The sequence below is a fragment of the Carassius auratus genome, unplaced genomic scaffold (assembly GCF_003368295.1).
Source record: "Carassius auratus strain Wakin unplaced genomic scaffold, ASM336829v1 scaf_tig00214826, whole genome shotgun sequence".
NCBI lineage: Eukaryota > Metazoa > Chordata > Actinopteri > Cypriniformes > Cyprinidae > Carassius > Carassius auratus.
In genome coordinates this window covers 19,711-39,333 of record NW_020527818.1, presented here as the reverse complement: position 1 = coordinate 39,333, position 19,623 = coordinate 19,711, and the positions used below count along the sequence as shown (strand labels likewise).

At 35.3% G+C, this 19,623-nt stretch overlaps 1 protein-coding gene across 4 annotated transcripts in view; it reads right to left on the bottom strand.

The window, feature by feature from the left end:
- LOC113093007 (extracellular sulfatase Sulf-2-like) overlaps window positions 1-19,623 on the bottom strand; it is a 134,051-nt gene that overhangs the window by 101,676 nt on the left and 12,752 nt on the right. For 3 of the 4 annotated variants that reach the window (XM_026258834.1, XM_026258837.1, XM_026258838.1), the window contains exon 2: window positions 7,036-7,086. The gene's annotated coding sequence lies outside the window, so the exon portion shown is untranslated. Of the gene's footprint in view, window positions 1-7,035; window positions 7,087-8,729; window positions 8,750-19,623 lie in introns of those variants that run through there. The other variant, XM_026258835.1, reaches the window with a different exon arrangement.

The window sequence follows — 19,623 nt, the reverse complement described above, 5'->3', positions numbered from 1 at the left end:
ATTCTTGTGATGACCCAGGGACGTCATATTCTTGTGATGACCCAGGGACGTCATATTCTTGTGATGACCCAGGGACGTCATTCTTTATAGCTCATCTAATATGAGACAAACAGTAATTAATCACTTCATTTTATTATTGTTATTATTAATAATAATACAATATCTAATATAAGACCAAGATTAATCTATCAATATACTGCAATAATAATAATAATAATAATAATAATGAAATATCTTGTGTTGACCCAGGGACGTCATTCTTTATAGCTCATCTAATATAAGACAAACAGTAATTAATCACTTCATTTTAATAATAATACAATATCTAATATAAGACCAAGATTAATCTATCACTATACTGCATAATAATAATAATAATAATAATAATGAAATATCTTGTGTTGACCCAGGGACTTCATTCTTTATAGCTCATCTAATATAAGACAAACAGTAATTAATCACGTCATTTTATTATTATTATTAAAAATAATAATAATACAATATCTAATATAAGACCAAGATTAATCTATCACTATACTGCATAATAATAATAATAATAATAATAATAATGAAATATCTTGTGTTGACCCAGGGACTTCATTCTTTATAGCTCATTTAATATAAGACAAACAGTAATTAATCACGTCATTTTATTATTATTATTAATAATAATACAATAATATAAGACCAAGAGTAATCTATCACTATACTGCAATAATAATAATAATAATAATGAAATATCTTGTGTTGACACAGGGACTTCATTCTTTATAGCTCGTCTAATATAAGACAAACAGTAATTAATCACGTCATTTTATTATTATTAATAATAATAATACAATAATATAAGACCAAGAGTAATCTATCACTATACTGCAATAATAATAATAATAATAATAATGAAATATCTTGTGTTGACCCAGGGACGTCATTCTTTATAGCTCATCTAATATAAGACAAACAGTAATTAATCACTTTATTGTATTATTATTAATAATAATACAATACCTAATATATGACCAAGAGTAATCTATCACTATACTGCAATAATAATAATAATAATAATAATAATAATAATGAAATATCTTGTGTTGACCCAGGGACTTCATTATTTGTAGCTCTATCTATAGATTTTTTTGTATTTTTTTTTTTTTACTTGATTCTTGCTTACAAATCTGTCCATTTGTGTTTGCAGGAATACACTCTGTACTCACCAGTGCTTGCTGAGGGAAAAAACTGGGAGAGGATTCACCTTTTAGTCTGCTGACCCATAGATTTGGACCACAAGTTGTAGATGTTGTCATCTCATTTTTAATCAGTAAGTTTAAGTAGAGGTACACTGATCCAGTGAACACAATAACAAATGAATTGTAATTGTTTCAAACATTGTCATCTCAATTAAGTAATGTTACAGTTCATTGATTTAAATATACAATATATCACTGTTAGAGAACGCATTCAGACAGCAGAGTAATGCTAAATGTTCATGGTTTACTTAGCTTAATTTACAATTAAAGATTACATAATTTTTCATTGTTTTAAAACAATACATAGTAAAATAAACAAAACCAAAAAAAACAAGTCTCTTGCACTTAATTTCTCATATGCACACTTACATGTACCTCTTTTCTGTCAAAGCACAGAATGGAGTAAAGCTTATTTTGCTAAATTACACTAGCACGTCCGTTTATTTGATAATTCAAATCAGGAAACTTCTGAGAATCGTGTTCACTTGATCAGTAAGTACAAGTACAAGGTGTTTACAGCGATGTCCTCTGACTCCTATTGGGCAGCTACAGAAACAGTCTTCAAAGAAGCATTTTTCATTCTTCAAACTGTCTGCCTGTAAATCATGAATGACCTGGAAGTATCCATCTGTCTTCTTGATGAGAATGCTGATAAGATCCAGTCTAAGGTTCCTAATGCCAAACAAAAACTGATATTTAGGCGATGGAAAAATCTGATTAGACAAGCAAAGAAAAACAATACATGTTTTAATATGATTGTGTTTGATTTATTATATAACTATATTCCAAATGCTTGTGATTCTATTACATTATTTGCATGAACTCATAATGAAGTTGCATACGTTTAATTGCAAATATCACCTTTCAACAAGATTGTTTGTATCGGAGTTGACATGGTTGTAGCACTGTCCGACCACGCGTGTCCTATTACCAGCCAGTGATCCTTGAAATATAAGCAAAGAACTGAGAAATCTTCAAACCTGTTGAGGAATTATTTGAAAGTTGATATAAAATCTTAAAGCTATAATGAAAAAAGAAAAATAGATTTAATGTTAAATTTAACCAATTTAATATTTACTTTAAAAAAGTTATATAAATAGTAACAGTACAGGTAACACTTTAGTATAGGGAACACATATTCAGTATTAATAATGACTTTTTACTCAATAAACTTCCTAAGTAGTTTACTGCTTATTAACAATTAGTAAGTTCCTTGTTCAGTTTAGGTATTAGATAGGATTAGGAATGTAGAATAAGGTCAAGCAGAATAATGCATTAATATATGCTTTATTTCATTATTATTATTATCATTATTGTTATTAGTATTAAAATGAAGAGATTAATTACTGTTTGTCTTATATTAGATGAGCTATAAAGAATGACGTCCCTGGGTCAACACAAGATATTTCATCATCATTATTATTATTATTATTATTGCAGTATAGTGATAGATTACTCTTGGTCTTATATTAGATATTGTATTATTATTGTTATTATTATTAATAATAATAATAATAAAATAAAGTGATTAATTAATTTGTCATATTAGATGAGCTATAAAGAATGACGTCCCTGGGTCAACACAAGATATTTCATTATTATTATTATTATTGCAGTATATTGATAGATTACTCTTGGTCTTATATTAGATATTGTTTTATTATTATTATTAATAATAATAATAAAATAAAGTGATTAATTACTGTTTGTCTTATATTAGATGAGCTATTAAGAATGAAGTCCCTGGGCCAACACAAGATATTTCATTATTATTATTATTATTATTGCAGCATAGTGATAGATTACTCTTGGCCTTATATAAGATATTGTTATTATTATTACAAGAATATGAATACAAGAATATGACGTCCCTGGGTCAACACAAGAATATGACGTCCCTGGGTCATCACAAGAATATGACGTCCCTGGGTCATCACAAGAATATGACGTCCCTGGGTCATCACAAGATATTTCATTATTATTATTATTATTATTATTATTATTGCAGCATAGTGATAGATTACTCTTGGCCTTATATAAGATATTGTTAAATTATTACAAGAATATGAATACAAGAATATGACGTCCCTGGGTCAACACAAGATATTATTATTTGTATTATTATTACTACAATATAGTGAGAGATTAATGATTGTTTTAAATTGGATATTGTATTATTATAATAATGATTATTATCTAAATACAGTCATTGATAAATGTGTGTCATACTGTATATTGGACGGGTTAATGTTGTCGCCGGGTCAACACAATATATTTCCTTGTTGTTTATGGACGACAAACCCCCCATCCATCCGCAAAAGTGTTTAGCCTTTCTTTCACAGAAGGATTAGTATCAGCATCTGCTAAACGAATACATGACAAAAGTGATATAAATAATCGTACAAAAAGATCCGACGACGCGATCACGGGGGAAACGCCACACCGGACCGGGGCAAAACGATCGTGGGCACCTTCCTGTCCGATAGGATCGGGGTTTGGCGATTTGGACCTTAATATATGCGCAGTTCAGCGAATGTTCGCGTCAGTTATGAATAATATATTAATAAAAATAATATATTATGCTGAGCAGGGATGGACACATTTGAAATGGCACATTTTAAATAATATGCACTTACCTTTGTAAAATGAAGGCGACGTCAAAGCACACAATTCAAATAGTGGCGCGCAAGCTGAGGCTGGGCACATGTCACGTGACGTGAGTAATCTGATTGGTTGCTCAAATTTACCTTAAGCACCTCCCTTGTTGACCCAGGGACGCGTCGAACTCGGCAGAATCAGGACGTGCTACACTTCCATTCAGCAAGGAGGCATTACATTGATCAAAAGTGACTGTAAATACATTTATAATGTTAAAAAATATGTATATTTCTAATATTTCAAATTAATGCTGTTCTTTTGAACTTTCTATTCATTAAATAATCCTAAAATATTTAGCTATACTGTTCCCACAAAAAAATAAATAAAAAAAAATAAAGTAGTACAGTTGTTTTCAACATTGATATTAATCAGAAATGTTTCTTGAGTATCAAATCAGCATATTAGAATGATTTCGGAAAGATCATGAGACACTTTAGACTGGAGTAATGATCCATGCATCACAGTAATAAATTAGATTATTTAAATAAAAATGTTGTTTTATACTGTAATAATATTTAAGAATTAAGAATTTTTTATCAAATAAAGGCACATTTGCTGAGCATAAGAGACCTCTTTCCAAAACATCCAAAAAATAAATAAATAATCTTACCGACCCCAATCTTTTCAACAGTATATTGTATTGTTTACTTACTGTGACACTGGGGTTGATACAGTACATTGTATCTGATGTAATGAAAATCTAATTATTGGATTGTTTTATGTGTCTAAATACTTTGAGGCCAACATGTATTACAAAGTCCCTCCAGAAAAACGCGATTATGCGATCGCCTGATTAATGTATAATCAGCCAAAGGCCGAATATTTTATGCGGGGTCGCATTTTTTCAAATACGCCGCTCTTTTGCCGCATAAACTGCTGATTTCAGAAAGCAAAATATGCGGGGCTAGCATGATTTCATAATCCCTGTATTTTCGTAGCAAAAAATCTCACATATATATTAGCAGAAAGTTGAAAAATGTTGCGTTTCCTTCACACAAGTAAAGCGCCATTTTCCCCCGATTGCCATGGGAACCTTATGAAGTGACGTAATTACGTGACGTGAACATCATCTGCAAACCCCGCCTCGAAACCAGGGTGAAACTTGAAGCACGCAAATCATTCTTATTTGCCAACAAAAATAAGCGCAAAAAAACGCGCGAAGCAGTTTCCCGATTTGTCACATGACAGTGGAGCCAAATTATATTGCGAGAACTTGCGAAAACTGCGGTTTGATGAAATAGAGAAAAAAAGGTGATTCCCCCAACACCCCCTTCTCACTAGGCTACTAACACTGTTGTAGTTTCATTCAGAAGTTGATGCAACTTTACAGTTGTAAGATTGCACTTTTTTTGTTACAGAACAGTACCAAAAACTTACAGTTGTAATTATATTAGTAGTATGTAAAATAATTTACGTTGCAGTAAGAGATTGCAACTTAAAGGGGGGGTGAAATGCTCGTTTTCACTCAATATCCTGTTAATCTTGAGTACCTATAGAGTAGTACTGCATCCTTCATAACTCCAAAAAGTCTTTAGTTTTATTATATTCATAAGAGAAGGATAGTCTGTACCGATTTTTTCCGGAAAAACACGAGCGTCTGTAGGCGTGACGTGTGGGCGGAGCTAAAGAATCATGAGAGCCAGTAGGCTTTTGCGCTGATAGCGTTTGGAAGCTGTGACATTACCTGAGGACAAAACCAACCAAAACAAACCATTGCTAACAGTCAGATTCAGCGTATATTTATGATCCAGAGGCTGAAATTTAACAAGAGCAGCAGCAACAACAGCGGCTCTATGTGGTATGTACTGAAACTGTATATATATTTGCTTAGCGGTTTTGGAAAATGATTAAGTTCCACTTTGTCGTTTTTTTTTTTTTTTTTTAAGCTGTACATGTGGAAAGTGCAGTTTGATGACAACATCGCATGTTGTTTACTTGATGTGCTTACGCACCGATAGCTAAGTTAACAACAAAGAGATATTTGAAGCAGTTTTACTCATGCAGTTTGATGACAACATCGCATGTTGTTTACTTGATGTGCTTACGTGCTGATAGCTAAGTTAACAACACAGAGATATTTGAAGCCGTTTCACTCACCGCATGCGGTTCCAACACACGATTGTGACCCTTTTTCGTTGGGACTGCATTATCCTTAAGAAATAAACGATGTGCAAATCCGTCGTCAAACTGGGCCTTGTTTGTAAAACAAGCATCTTCGAAATGCAGGGAACAAACACAAACACTTGCACAACTCCGTTGATGCTTTGTAAAAATAAACTCCATCCACTGGTCCCTTAATGCTGTTTCTCTTTTGGTAATCTGTGCAGGGTTGTCTTGCCCTGGCAACCAAAAACACACTCCTTTTGTGACATTTCGCGACGCTCTCGCTCTGATCAGGCTGTGCTCAGCCTCTCAGTGCTCTGCTATACGGGAGCGCGCGCTCTTCCTGCAGACGTGCGTCAGGACCCATATAAGGAAATTCCGCTCCATCTAACGTCACACAGAGCAATACTCGAAAAAAAACTTTCCGAAACTTGTGACAAACCGGAAGTAGTATTTTTGGAACAGAAATACTCCTTCAAACGTACAACTTAATTTTTGAAACTTTGTCCATGTTTAGCATGGGAATCCAACTCTTTAACAGTGTAAAAATTACTCTTTACATTAAGGTAGTAGGCTAGTGAGAAAAATGTGTTAGGGGAATCACCTTTTTTCCTCTTTTTCATCAAACCGCAGTTTTTACAAGTTCACTCAATTTCTTCGCATAAAATTGCAAAAATGTCCCACATATTTCATCGCATTTTTTAAGAAAAAGTGCCGCAAAATCAAGGATTTTTGCCCGCAACAATCAAAAAAGAAATCCGCGTTTTTCTGGAGGGACTGATTACAGCACCACCACAGTATTATACTGACACTACACTACACCATGTTTCCACCACAGCACTTTTAAAGGCACACAGTCATCTTCAACAATACACTTTTGTTTCTGTTTGGTATAAAGAATGATCAACATGCCCAATACAGCTGGCACGCTCTAATACATGAGGGCAGCTTTTTTGCATAAGACAATTTCTCATCATGACAATTTGGCCATGTGCCTGTGTCATTTGTCCAACATCCTGTCACTCACCTGCTGGTCCAGGGTAACAGGCTCACAGCTCTTCTAGTTGACTTCTTTGTTCTGCAAAACAAGCAGACAGGGAGAAAAGTCACATCCATTGCTTTTTTGTGTCAGATGCTCAATATCTCTTTCATTTTTCTCAGTGTCTTTTTTTTTCAGCGGCAAATTTATTTCTCTGTTTTGTAAGATTGAAACTTATATAAAGAACAGAAAACAAAACAAAAAAAGCTACTCGGCCCATTTAATTCCTAGTCAAAAGACTTTTATGTGCCCCTTTCTATCACTCTTGCTTTCCCCTCCTTTTGCACTTCTTTTCTTTGTGTCTGAAGTGAAGTCTGACCAGAATACTGATGTCATGGATTTGTGCAGTGCATTTGGACATGCAGAATGACTTTCTGGCCTCTTTTTTTCCCCCACCGCACTGCCAGCTCCTACTGCGCTCGGAGGCTGCTGAGAGAAAGCAGGTCCAATTACCAGAGCAGGGGGGCTTAGTGAGCGTCACACCACAAAACACACAAACACAGCACAACAAGTTTATTCAGACGAAGCTGCCAGAAACTAGACTCGCAATCATGATGAAAGTTTAAACAGACCTCAGCAAGGGAGGCTAATGACAGTGTGGGAACAGCTATAGGAATGTATGAGGAGAAAGAGGCAGGGAGGAGATATCCGATCAATTGGAATCAGCGTGCCATCAATCATTCTGATTAAGATGCCAACCTGTCAATCATGAGGATTAAGCTGAAGGGGCTCATGCATATTCATGAACATCTTTAGGGTGGGATGTGAACATGTTAAACTGTATTACAGAAGAGCTGAGACTGAAAAAGGAGGAGAGGTAATTAGTGGCCCACCATTCACCCCAGACAAAAGCAGGGTTGAAATGGTGTTCTATTCAGCCTCAAGAAGGTTTGGGCGCTATTTCTGAAGTGTGTGAAATTTGGTAAAAAAAATGTATTTGAGTCGAAATGCAGAGTGAAAAAGTACTGTGATGTAGGGGTTGGCGGGCCGTGGTGATGGTGTGGATTAAACATGGTCAAGCATGGCATGCAACTTAACCTGCGCACATTACTACACTATCCTCAAATAATTTCCTGTCACTCTCCAGTGGATCTATTTAACTACTAAGAGGGGAGAGTGTCAGATTGTTACTATCTTGTAGAAAAAGTGTTTGTGAGATGAAGTCAGAAAATCTCACACCCTAGATTCTATGACATTGTTTTTGAAAATACTTTGATCCCAAGCACCCTCAAATATACCTATCTCCTTGCAAGGACCCCCTTTCTGAAATATAAAAGCAGCTAAATATTTTTATGCATAAAGAGCCATTTTTACTGTGTAAGAAAAAACTATATTATTGTAAACAGTATGTTGTTAATAAGTAATTATATTTTGTGATATACTCTTTTGAAGTCTATTGAAGTGAAAGCACATTATTAAAATATTATCTGGAAAATAAATAAATGAATACATCCATACATAAAATTTGCAGACACGTTAACATATTTGTTAAAAAAACATAAAAAAAAATATAGTAATGTTTTCAAAATTGGTAGACAAACAAAACAATAACATATTAACTTTGACAGCAGTAAAAATACATTTTGTAAAATATTTATATTTTTCTATAAAGGCAGATATTTCTTTTCATGTATAAAGACTAATTTATACTGTTTGGAAAAAAGATGAGTAATATTATTAACCTCCATCAAGAGGGTAGGGGACCTGCATGCATTTTCGGTCGACAATTCGTGCCTAGAGTTTGGGCCGGCTGACTCCCAGGTAATCCTGCAGCTACGTGCCCAAGGTTCCCACTACATCCTTCAAAGACCAAGCGGTGAGCCTGCAAGTGCTGCCCCTGGAGGAGGCAGACCCAGCCCTGGCAGTGCTTTGTCCTGTCCGAGCATTGAGATGCTACGTACACCGGACACAAAGCTTCAGGACCTCAGACCAGCCCTTTGTATGTTACGGAGTCCAGCAGAGGGGAGTGCCAGTTAGCTTAAACTGCTCCAGAATGTCCGTACTGTAGACCCTGTTGAGATCGTCCATCACCCTAAGCAGCTGGACGCGGCCGAATGTCCGGAGCCAGGCCTTCATGATGAATCCGTGAGAACCATGGAAGGGTGGGTTCCATATTGAGACCTAAGCAGTACTCGTATGCGTATAGTCCACGGTATAGCCTTAGAGAGCCCCTGTCCCTGGCAGACTTCTGCCTTCCCAAGAGGGTTTTAATCACCTCAAATTTCTCCATATATACCAAACAGATGCTATATGTGTATTTGCTCCCGAGACCTCCTTCGGGAAGGATGGGGCTTCCGCAGCGCCCCTGTTCCAAGTGGAACAAGTATGTTTTCCCAGTGTTATCCAATCTCACCCAGTGAGGTAGTGCTTTAACAATGGTGAGTGGAACTACTTGTTCTGAGCCCCGGCCTACAGATAAGAGCAATACATCAATCTGTAAAGGGTCTACTTTTTTTTGGATACAGACATAATAACAACAAGCTTTTGTCTGTGCTGATATTCATTTACAAACACGTCATTAAAATGAACTGTAACTCCGTGAATACTCGAAGTAGATTGGTCTATCGAAGTGATATCCCATTTTCGTCGGTCACCAACGTGGCGTTGAGAGTAACTGACTGAAAGGGAACAATAGCATTTATTGTTGTCAAAAGAACCTTACTAAAATAACAATAAATAAATATTTTCATGCATAAAGAGACAATTAAAATGTGAGAAAAAGAGTAAGTTTATTACTATAAACAAAAGGTTGTAAAACTTTTTTGTTTTTAGATTGTTATATACACTTTTTAAGACTACTGAAGTCAAACCACATTATTAAAATATTATCTGGAGAATAAATAAATACATACATATATAAATAAAATTGGCTTTGGCACTTTGACAACTGTTAAAACAATTATTATTTTGTTATTACAGTATATGCCGTATTGAAGCCAAAGCACATTATTAAAATATCTGGAAAATAAGTAAATAAATATAGTAAGGATATCAAAATTGGTAGATGTGTTAAACATAACAATAACATGTTAAAATGTTAAATTTGACAGCTCTAAAAATACAAAACATATTTTTAGAGATTTATATATATATATAAGCAAAAGTAAGGCAGATATTTCTTTTTATGTAGAAATACTTTTTATACTGCTTGGAAAAATATTTTGTGTAACATTATATACAATTGTCTTTTTTCATTATCAAGTACTTGATTGAAACCAAAGAACATTATTTAAATAACAATACATAAATACCTGAAATTCTGTACTATTATCAAAACTAGTAGATATGTTAAACATAATAATATATTATTCATATATATATATATATATATATATATATATATATATATATATATATATATATATATATATATATATATATATATATATATATATATATATATATATACGTATATTAATTTTGACAGCAGCAAAAATGCTTTTTGTAAAATCTTTTTATTTTCTCTCAGGTTACCCATGGACTGTCTTGCAGTCCTGGACCACAGTTTGAAAACAAGATATTAGTCCTTAAGGCTCTCTCTTAACATTTCATTTGATCAAGGCCAATTGCCTAGAAAAGTAGTAGCAACAAGCAGCACAATCTGAAGTATCATTCTATTCCAAAATGTAGTACTTCAGAAATACCTTTAACCCAAAGTATGAGCAAAACTAATCACAATATGTGTCTTATTAAAGCATAAAAAGTCAGAAAGTTTTCATATGAAAGAACACTACTGGATGAAGCTGTGCAACTGTCGACAGTCCGAACAAATCAGGTCAACCATTTAGTCTTTGTAAGGAGTGTGCTTCTCTGCAGCAGTGAGACATGTTAAGGTGACATTGACAGCAGGCACACGCTCAGACATCATTCAACATCCTCCCTGCAGCCATGAGCCCACACTGTCCCTTTCTCCTCTTCATCTTTACAGTGTCTCTGTCACTCCATCACCCTCTCCACCACTCATTCTATCTTCCTACTTATGATTTCCACCATCCATAATCCCCCTTTTCTTTTTCTTTCTTCTGTCATGTTACTTTGGCTTTTCTCCTCCTCTGCTCCCTCTCCTCTCTTGCTCTAAAATTGTCAGCGTGTTGAAAAAGCCCGACACTGAGAGAAAGTTAGCCACCGTAGATTAAATTAAACCCCATCAAGTAGAAAGCAGACACCAAACACCCAATGCAATATTAAAAGGCTGCACACAAGCGAGCATGTGTGTGCGTGTGAGTCGCTCTCTTCAGTCATTCTTCAGCTTTCTTCCCTGACTAATGTAAATCAATGATGTAAAATGGCTGCTTCCCTCACTACAGCTTCAGTGACAGCAAACAGGCCCAACCACAGACCTGCTGTCACCAAGGTGATAGATAGGTGAGAGAAAACTGATATAGAGGTGGCTTTCATCTCCCTCTCTGTCTGTCTGCCGTCCTTTTCCATGTGTCATGATTTCGCTCCTCTTTTTCTTGATCTCTCGTTCTATTTCTGTGACCTACTTCTCTAATAGTGTATTTGAGGAAAATCACACCTAGCAGAAATGTGATTTAATAACCTGAGGTAGATAACTTCAACTGTAACAACAGAATTTAAACTGGAGTACAGGTAAAACACACAAACATGATGGCCTTTGCTCTATTAATATTTGCTATTCCGATTCTAAAACAAAAACACAAAACAAAGCAAAACAACAAAAAGCTAAACAAAAGATAAAAGCACAGGCAAAATGAAACAAAAAACAACAAAGAACAAGGCAAAACAAAATAAAACAACAAGCAAAGCAAAACACATAAAAGCACAGCTAAACAAAACAAAACAAAAAGAAAAGAAAAAGCAAAACAAAAAAGCTAACAATAAAAAGCATAGTAAAACACAAAACAAAGAACAAAGCAAAAAAGTAAAGTAAAACACGGTAAAAGCAAGGCATACATAAGCACAAGAAAACACATAAAACAAAAAGCAAAGCAAAATAAAAACATAAAATGCAAACATGTTACAGGTTTATCTAGACTGATAGCATTTGAGCGTTGTCACAACCCTCATTATTGAAATGTAAACAAAATGAATCATAAAATAATAATAATATGAACATAATAAGAATGTAAATAATATGATTTTGATATGATTATATAATTGTTTTATTAAAACTATGATGTACATGACTGCATGTACTGCAACTATTAGGACATAACCTAAGTAAAATTTGTCTTGTAATAACAGATTTATATATTTATTTATTTATTTATTTATTTATTATTATTATTATTATTATTATTACTATCAGTTCACGTAATAAGCAAAAACATGAATGTCTTTCTGCTGCTATCTGCTTATTCTGAATTGTTCCGCTCCCATGACCTTCAGTAATTGCTGAGTTGGCGGATTGTCCCAGACATAACATGTGATTGGTATGTGGTTCTCATCACGCGGTCCACCACTTGCCGTGATTTATGCTCTTATTCATATTCCATGTAAAGCACTTTAATCACCACACAGTATGCTTCTGCTTTACGTAACTATTGCAAAAATGCAGTTCATTCCTGCTGATGTATGGCTTCCTCAACAAGCCAGAAATTAATACAACACTTACGAAATACTGACTCATTTGTTCAGAGGAAATGCACACAACAACCTCGTGAGTGATTAACAGCAGATCGCCTGCATGGGAACAACCCGAACAGCCAGAATATGAAAAATTAGCCTCTGACTATGTGAAAAGTACTAGTAAGGACTAGTAAGTCACATGCATATATTATATTATACATATATATTTTATTTTTGAACAGACATGGTGTTAGGGTGCCTTGAAAGACAGTGTGAAAAACGTCTCCTTAAAAGGGGGATCAGTACATGATATGAGCTGGAATTGAGCTTACATTTCTTTCATTGGTTTTCGTGTCTGGAGCACTAACCACGGAGCCACTGCTCCAACCTTTATATTATATTTATCAAAAAAGATACAGGGTAAAATGTCTGATATGCTCTGTCTATCTGTCTGGACAGTAGACCTGTCTGGCCTTTGGGGTTTGCTGTGATGCGTCCATGCTCCCAGACTAAGATTAATAATTTAGATAGTTTCTGAGCCGGGTAAGACAAGCTGATGACCGCTGGTCCGTGGGGCCATTTAAAAAAGCTTCGAACCACAGCAGAGCCCCTGCCTTTATTCAGACTAGGCAAAGTTGTGAAAAATATATAAATGTGTTCTTGAGCGTATGTACAGTGGCAGACTAGTCGAGCTGTAATATCCCATTACACACGTTAGTGAGACAGGTATACAACTGAATTTTAAAATGTAATATATTCATTTGATGCAAAGCTTAATTTTTTAAACTAATTATTATTATTATTATTTTAATAAAAGTATTTTTTCTTTAAAATTAAAATTAATAATAATAATAATAATAATAATAATAATAATAATAATAATAATTGATTCTTACTCCAAACATTTGAGCACTGTGTATGAAGAGTTCAGATGCAAAAGCCTCTGAAAATGTTGCTGTCTGAAATTTTCTTCTAAAATTAAAAATTTTCTCAGGCTCTTATGTTTATGTTCATTTATTTATCTTTAATGGCAATGAAAAGAATTATGCATTGCCTTTAATGTGAGACTACTGAACAGAAGCTTGAGAAAATTGCTCATTTTAGAAGAAAACTTCAAATGACACTATACATTATATATATTGCAAAAGTATTTGTCTTTCCATGTTTTGTCATGTTATGTAGCTACCCTATCTTGAATCTTGTTTCTCACAATCTAAGGGTCCTTTAGATGCTTTTTTTGCAAATTCCAGGTGGGCTTTCATGTCTTCACTGAGAAGAGGATTGAGTTTGGAGTTCAGATCTCCATATATGATCATGAAGCTCAAGAGTGACCATCAGCTTCTTGGACAACACTCTGAGTTTGCAACGGTCCACAAACATGACGGTTCGGTACGCACCTCGGTTTTTATCTCATGGTTCGGCACAGTTTCGGTACAGCAGGAGCAGGGGGGAAAAACTAAACAATTGTTTTTTAATTAAAAGGTGGTTTAATGAACAATAGATCTTTCTTTAAATAAACTCAGCTACAATTAAAATTTTCTTAGGGATAAAAATCTACCTTAGCTTGGTTACAGATAATAGCAGAGCCCAATAATTACTATTTACTTTTATATATAACAAGCAACACTCAACCTATATGCAAACATGTTAACTGCACGTAATGCAGTTAAATTAACTTCTTAATTATAAAAATTCAGTTTGTTGTTGAAATATATACATTTACACAGTGCCTCTCATAACTCGTTTCATAACAGATTTATTAAAACATTAAATAATTGAGACATCACTAACAGTACAGTACAATATAATGAGTATATAGACTAATATTTCTTGAAATGCTTTTCTCTAGACTTTATTTATAGTTAACTAACAAGCTGTGGACACTGATGACTGGCTGAGGTCAATGAAATACTATGTGACATTTTGTTTACAAGCCGTTTTATTGGTGATTTCCCGCGGTTGAAACTTATTGAGCAATTACATGAAGCACGATATGTTCATTTGTGTTTATTTTGCATTAAATATATAAAACTGGAAGTTTCCAGTGAAGTCCGCTTATGCAGTGGTTAAACAATGCTATATTTGTTCGGTACAAATGCGTACCAAACCAAAAGACCCGTGCCGAAAATGTACGGTACAAATATGTGTACCGTTACACCCCTAACTCTAACCAAGACTCTTCTCCATGGATTGCTCAGGAACCTGGTTCTGGTTATTTTAAATTTCTTGCATTAAGGATATTAGAGGCTACATATTTCTGTGAACCTTCATAGTCATAGCAGCATTTTGAAAGTGAAAGTGACGGGACATACAGCCAAGTATGGTGACCCATACTCAGAATTCGTGCTCTGTGATTTAACCCATCCAAAGTGCACACACACAGAGCAGTGAACACACACACTGAACACACACACTGAACACACACCCGGAGCAGTGGGCAGCCATTTATGCTGCGGCGCCCGGGGAGCAGTTGGGGGTTCAGTGCCTTGCTCAAGGACACCTAAGTCGTGGTATTGAGGGCGGAGAGAGCACTGTACGTGCACTCCCCCCACTCACAATTCCTGCCGGCCCGAGACTCAAACTCACAACCTTTCGATTGCGAGTCCGAGTCGCTAACCGTGAGGCCACCACTTCCCCAAGACATTTTTTTGTCTTTCACAATCCTGTCTCTGAACTCTACAGGCAGTTATTTTGACCTTGGGGCTTGCTTTGATATGCATTTTCAGCTGTTAGACCTTTTATTGAGCGGTGTGTGCCTCTCTTTTTTATTTTTAATAAATTTGCAAAGTTGTTGCAAAACTGCTTTGTCATTATGGTGTATGGAGTGTAGACTGATGTGAATTTTTTTTATTTAAAGCAGTTAAACATAAGGCAGCAACATAACACAATTTGAAGCACTATATATATATATGTATATATGTATATATATATATATATATATATATATATATATATATATATATATATATATATATATATATATATATATATATATATATGTAAAAAGCTTTGATGAGCATAAGAGACTTCTTTAAAAAAAAACATAAAAAATCTTAATGATCCCAGAGTTTTAAGTGGCAGTGTATGTAAATAGTTACTTAAATAAAACACTTCAGACAAAATATTGACCAACTACTGTAACTTCTAGGGATGCACGATATTGGATTTTGGCCGATATTCGATATGCCGATATTTTCAAAATAATTTTGGCCGATGCCGATACCGATATCGATATATATACAAATATATACTGATATATTTAAACTTTCATTTTACTGAAGAGAAATCCATGTATCTCTTCTGTACTGATTCTACCATAAATTTATTATTTTACAAATGTAGACAGACATTCACATCTGAAAAACAGGTCAATTATTTCACTTGGAGAATATCGGTTTGGCTCATCGGCAGAAATATTCATATCGGCCGATACCGATAATGGTCATTTTAAGCTTTTATCGGCCGATACCGATATTGTGCCGATATTATCGTGCATCCCTAGTAACTTCCCTTTTCCGAATCATTTTATATATATATTTCTGTGCCTGAAAATGGCTATACTTCCCTTCTACATAATATCCAAAAAAGCAGCCTGTCAGCAATGTCCAAATTGTTTACTTTCCAGAGAAATTTTAAAAGGTGGATCTGATGGACACTTCACCATCCCATGAGGCCACAGGAGTAAAGTCATCATATTCAGGAATGGTCATATGACAATGCACTGCTAAAGTAACCACAGATGTAATTCATTCCTTTAACCATGTGCATAATCCACTAACATCTGACAACCATTAGGTTTCATAATACTTTATAACTTCATTTGAAACAGACCTATTTATGTATTTATTTATTTTTTAATTCTCATTTTTGAAAATTTGAATTCCAACTGGTTTAATATTTTGTAATGAAATGACATTCAAGTGTTTTTAGCATCACAGTACTTCAGGAAATGATGCTCTTTCTAAGAACAGAAGTTGACATGATATAGGTTTAGTACGTCTTGGTTTTAACAAACACTTTGCCGCCCTTACCCCGTAAGTCCTGAAATCAATTCAAGGAGAGTTGCAACCTTCAGGCAGCCTAGTTTTAATTCCATCTGTTATCCCTTCGCTGTTTCTGTTTCTCTTCATCCCTTTCTCCGAGTCAATTGATTCCAGAGGCCTTTCAAGCACCCAATTAAACCCCACTAGACTAGTCCAGTAGAGCTGGTTTAATGAATTCCAGCATTGGCCACACTATAATTATCTCTCCTTTCCTCTCCCATCTCTGTTTCTCCTTTCCATCCTGTGTGAACTTTAACGAATCATGCTTGAGCCCAAATTGAAATTCCTTGAACAGTCCATCTGAAAGCTGTGAACCAACATTAAAGCAGAAAACAGAAAGAGTAAGTGAGTGAAAGATAGAGTATGTGAGGGAGAGAGAGAGATTGGAAATTAGTTTGGCTAAATCTAATCTCGGGGACATGTAAACACAACTGCCAGATCTTATTTAAAAAGCAGAAACACTTGTATCAACACTTTTACTCTGAAAACAGAAGAGGAAAGAGGGGATAAATAGCAGAGAAATCCCACAAGAGCAATCATCTTCTTACTGACCTTCAAGTGCCCGACAAAACACACACACACACACACACACACACACACACACACACACACACGAGCCAGGCAATCAATCACATGTAAAGGGGGAAACAAAATGATGGCTGACCGATTAGCATAAAGCTATAGAAAAGCTACAACAGAGTCTGGGTGTAGGGAAGCCGTTCAATGCAAACACAATATAGAGGCTTGTACAATTTTCTCCTGAATCTATAAGGCTGATCTTCAGACAAACAAGCACAAGGACAGTAAAGGTCCTATTAGACCTTATCAGAGGCTTCACATATTCAAAAATCCACACACACATAGACACTGACTGCTAGGCTGCAGATTTCTTTTAACAAACTGAGGCAGTTTTTGACATTTATGGAAAAACTTAGCAAACATTGGTCAGAATGTTCCTATTCTCAGAGCCTAAAGACCAACAAACTGGCAATTAGCAGTGTTAGGGTACCATCACAATTATTATCGCTCATAATTAGTGTTAGAGACTAACAAACAAAAAAAAAGAAAATTAATTAAAACTACACATACGTTATATCTTAAGAAAATGTAATCTAAAAAAACTAAAAAAATTCTAAAACTTTAAAATATATTTAATATATTTTTAAAAACTAATATGAAATATGTGTCCCAATTTATTTTAAGGTCCAATTCTCCTTTTTACTATGACTTTTGCCTCAGTAAACTCTTAATTTGCTGCTTATTAATAATTAGTTAAGTTATTGTTAAATTGTTAAAGGTATTGGGTCGGATTGGGCATGTAGAATCAGTGCTTTATAAATACTAATAAACAGCCAAGATGTTAATAACACACTAGCTAAAAATAAAAACTAGTTAATAGTGAGTTGTCATCCCTATACTGAAGTGTTACCTAAATATTAATAACAACAAGATCAATGAGAGTAAAATAACTATCCAGATATGAAATACACATTAAAAGGGATAGTTCTCACCCTCATGTCTTTCCATAGACATTTGTTCATCTTCAAAACACAAAAGATGATATTTTGAAAGTCAGTTCCAGCAAAACCTTGACGCTTCATCCAATGAGGTTTGCTCTCATGTGTCAAGTAAGTATGGATCTTCTGTTTACCATATTTGATGAGCTCTATGTGCTTTGATAGCATCAATCAATTCCCTTCAAACACCCAGAACTCCTTTGTGAATGCATCCAAACATGCCACATCTTAGCATCTGCATAGTAATGGCACGGCAGGCCTCTACAACACCCAGCCATCGTGAAAGCACGTTTTATGGACGAGCTCCTCAGAAAATGTGAAAATCTAGTCAATTTAGCCGTTTTCATTTCAAGCACTCAGTTCTCGTTCACAGGAGCATTGGTGATGCGCCCCGCGGCGGTAGTTTTGAGTGACGTCTGTGCGGGGAGAGAAAAATCACTGCACTTTTTGTACGTTTTTCCTCAAGCACTTGTTTTATTTGATGATGTTAACAAGGCGAGAGGTGATACGGGATCTGTTTTCCTCCAAGCCATTTTATTGGAGTGTCAAGTCACCCACGCAGCTCCTCAATGACTCCTTTAGAGCGCTGCAGTGAAGTCAAGGTAACGGTTAGTCTTGTTAGCAGGGAAGCACTGCTGTAATTACCCAAATCACACCGCGTGAGCTTCCAGCGCCAATCCCTGTCAGTCAAACACAGTCATTAAGCTTCCTATTTTACCCCTGAGCGTTCATTTTGTTTCTTTTATTACGAGCTCACTTTCATCTCCCGCCCTTGCGTTTTATCTGTTTTCCACAGTCTTTAGCGGGCAAGAATTAAACCCGCTGCCTTTTCATTGTACACCGAGTAATAAACAAAACAAGAGCACTAATATACCTGCTAAACGCTTTACAGAAAATGCTTGAAATTGATTTGGCTGTGGAGAATGGTTTGGAGAATTGGTTCGCGTGTGCGATAGCATCTCTCGGGAAGACTCACATTCCGACGACAATCATTAACAAGCAGACTATAAACTTGACAGACACACCATCACTCGATTTAGATTTGTCCCCAGGCTCTGCTTTTCCTGTCGTTGTCACACGTAAACAAGCACGCGCCGCTAAACACGTGTACACACAAGCCTCTGCGTGAGGCGTTCTTTTAAACGCGATTACAGCAGTCACTTACAGCTTCGGCATATCAGATATCGCTAATATTTGACAGCTGCATCAGTTTATATTTACAAGTCCCTGCAGTGGAGAAAATGTCTCAATCGCTCGCTCTTTCTGCTTCACATTAATTTTCAATTCCCCTTTTTTCTTATAAAGGCCACTTCAGTTTCCAGAGTAACAGGGAGTGCATTTATTGCGAAGTTCTGCCTTTAAACATTCAGTATGTCCTTTGGTTCACCTGGATTTGGTAAGAAAGCACAAGTCTCAGGCATAGATACTGTCAAATACGGCCTTCACTGGGAATTATATAACAAACTTCTCACTTCTTATTTAAT